This window comes from Bos mutus, chromosome 29 (genome assembly GCF_027580195.1).
Source record: "Bos mutus isolate GX-2022 chromosome 29, NWIPB_WYAK_1.1, whole genome shotgun sequence".
Classification (NCBI taxonomy): Eukaryota; Metazoa; Chordata; class Mammalia; order Artiodactyla; family Bovidae; genus Bos; species Bos mutus.
Genome location: NC_091645.1, coordinates 35,822,891 through 35,826,445, shown reverse-complemented (window position 1 = coordinate 35,826,445; position 3,555 = coordinate 35,822,891).

Below are 3,555 nucleotides of genomic sequence, written 5' to 3'. Positions count from 1 at the left end.
ATTTGTGTATGTGTGTGTGTTAGTCCCTCAGTCGTGTCCGACTCTTTGTGACCTCATGGACTCTAGCCCACCAGGCTCCTCTGTCCACGAAATTCTCCAGGCAAGAATACTGGAGGTGGGCAGCCATTCCCTTCTCCAGGGGATCTTCCTGACTGACCCAGGGATCGAACCCAGGTCTCCCTCATTGCAGGCAGATTCTTTACCGTCTGAGCCACTATGGAGAGTTCCTACTGCCAAGCAGTGGACGAGGCCCTGCATGGGTAACAGTGCATGAGACAGAGGAAGTCTGACTGTTTTTCTAGTCGAGGGATTGGGGGGCACGTAGTCAATTAAAGAGTAAAGATCCAAGTGAACAAAATAGGTTTAGATAGAAGACATGCTATGGAGAAAAATAAAATACAGGCTCATAATCATGATTTGGGCTTGCTAGGTTGGGTGGTTTAGGAAGACTTCTCTGAAGGAGTGGCACTTGGGCTGAGGCCAGAAGGCCAGGAATAGGTCAGCTCAACAGGTGAAGGGCACGATGGCCAAGCCGAGGTCTTCAGATCTGGCAGCAGGGCAGGCCCCTGTCTTTCTCTGGGGAAGAGGTGTTTTTTATTTCCCAAAGATCTTAAGATCTCGGAGGGTGACACTTGCCCTGTCCTAGTGTGAAGGCAGGGCCGCCACCAGCGTGACACTGAGGGCCCCTGGGGGGGGGGGGCTAGGACAAGGTGGTCCCGCTAGGTTTCTTCTTTTCCACTGGAAATACCAGAAGCTCCAGAAGGTGATGATGGAAGCATCTTGGAGGATCAAGTAAGGCTTGGTAGTAATAATAATAATAAAGAATCTGCCTGAAATTCACAAGATCTGGCTTTGATCCCTGGGTCAGGAGGATCCCCTGGAGAAGGGAATGGCTACCCATTAGTATTCTCGCCTGGAGAATCCCATGGACAGAGGACCTTGGCAGGCTATAGTCCACGGGGCCACAAAGAGTCAGAAAGACTGAGCAACTAACACAGCAACAATAAAAATACAAACAACACTGCTAGATGACTTTAAGAATGCTTTTTTTTATGATGCATCAAGCACTTCTGAGCTTTTTAAAAATACTTTTTAAAAATTCACTTATTTAATCTTCAAAATGCGGAGAAGGCAATGGCAACCCACTCCAGTACTTTTGCCTGGAACATGCCATGGATGGAGGAGGCTGGTAGGCTGCAGTCCATGGGGTCGCTAAGAGTCGGGCACGACTGAAGCGACTTAGCAGCAGTAGCAGCAGCAATCCTCAAAATGAGTATAGGACATGGTTTGTATCAGTATGCTAATTGTAATAATGAAGAAACTGAGGCTTCAGGAGGTACAGTAACTTACCCAAGCAGGCACAGCTAAGATGGGGTGCAGCCAGGACGCACACCGGGTCCTCTGAGCTTTGGCTCTCAGTCATCGCGCTCTGTTGCCTTCCACAGGCCTCCAGCGGTCATTCAGTATTTGATCCGGAAGTGATCTTAGATGTTATCTAGACCTGAGATTTCCAATGCAGTCTTCTGACTGAAGACCTCTGATGGTGGGTGGTTCCTCTTCTTTTGACAGAGTCAGAGAATCAGATAAGTGATGGAAACGGAGGGTCCATGTGGAGTTCTGACTTCGACTCGAGTGTTCTGTGTGCTCAACCTGCATTCTCCTAGAGCCTCAACCCTGTTTAGGAACCCCTGGAAAGAGCAACTGGACAGAAGGGCAGCTTCCCAAGAGCAGAGAGACCAGGGTCACAGAAAACGATGCACATGGAAATCAGTGTAGTGCTGAGTGCAGAGTAAGGGCTCAGTGTACACGAACGCCTTTGGCGATGTCCACATGGCCCACTTCTGTGCTCGAGGTGTGACTGGGGAAGGGGAAGTGAGGCCAACAGGTGGGGAACGGTTTCTTCTCCTGTGCCCATCATCACTAGCGACACATCACAGTCCCTACCAAACCCCATGGATCACAGTGAACGTAAAATGTCATTGGAAGCCTTGTAACTCACCATTAAAACTGCTGCGTGTAGGAAAACAATTGCCTGCCCTAAAGAAGTGACTTATGATCGCCCTTGTTTGTCTGTGTTTCTCTTTAATTACAGCCCCTCTTTAAACACTTGGACACAGAAGGCCTTTGTCAATGTGAACTCTCTCTCTCACAGATCTCCACATGCACACTCTCCCTTTCATTTGCAGAGCGTAAACACCATCTCTTACTCATTCACATAATGAATTTCAGCCCCACACATCTCAGCTGAAGTGGGGCCCCAGGAGAATAGTGGGCACCGGAGCACTCTTCCTGTTCCAAAGCCCCAGGGGGCTCTTGCGCCCGGATCCTTTATGGGTAGAGAATAATGGGCAGAAAGTGCTCTTTCTGGGACCAGTCCCAGCATTCTCTTCCCTTCCACAGCAGAGTTGTTGACTCCAGCAGCCATTCTCCTAAGAAAATTCCAAACTTCTTCCGCACATCCCCTTCTCATGCTTCAGATCTTCACGCACTGTCCCACTCTTACATGCTCCTCCTCTTACAAGCTCAACCCAGAGCCCTTTGGTTCTGGAAAGATTTTCTAGGTCTCAGGAGAGACAGGAGAGCCTTCCTTGCTCTACTTGCCCTCCTTTCTTCTCAGAAGAAAGACGTGCATTTTACTGAGAGCTAGGAAGGACCTTGGGGCCCAGAGCCTGAAACAGGGCTCCCAGACTCCCCTCAGAGTCAGTGGGATCTCGTGACTTGATGGTATCACCACTGCGCACCCTCAGCTTCTCACTCCAGAGTCCTTCCTGTACTTGGTCAAGGATCACAGGAGAGAAAGGCAGGGAGGAAGTACTCTTTCTTTTCTAAGAAATACTTTGAGGATGCTCCCTTAAAAAATGTTTATTTTCATTTATTTATTTGGCTGCTCTGGGTCTTCATTGTGGCATGTGGAATCTCATTCCCTGACCAGGGATTGAACCCAGGCCCCCTGCATTGGGAGCCTGGAGTCTTAGCCACTGGACCACCGGTGAAGTCCCAGAAAGTACCTTTTCTTGATGTTTTTTCCACTGTCCACCAGTGCCTCAGCCCCTCTTTGGCAGGAAGACCACCCTTTTCTCCACATCCCTGGGCACTGGTGTGCTGGTCAGTGCTAAATATGGCTCTCTATCACCCAACCCCTCTCCAGTCCTGAGCATTTACCTCCTTGAGTGGCGTGAACACTCCCACAGGACCTGGTCTGAACTTCTGTCATGATGCCCCTGCATCATGTGGGATGTGGGATGGGCACCACTCAGTCCTGCCCTCCTACCCTCACCATCTGCTCTCCTCCCTGCACGTCCCCGCCCCAGTGGGCTGGGGTCTGTCCTGAAGGACTGTTGATCTCCCAGGCTCCAGAGCACAGATAATTGTGCTCAAACCATTAGGATGTGGTGGGGCTTGTTATTACACATGATTTATAAGTTCACATAACCAAAATGTTAGTGATGACTGTGTAATAGCAAAGTTCTTGAAAACTAACCATCGGTACCAGCCCATTCTGCCCACCGTCTGCCCTCGTGGCAGATGGTGGGCCTGGGCAGCCATAGGTTCCAA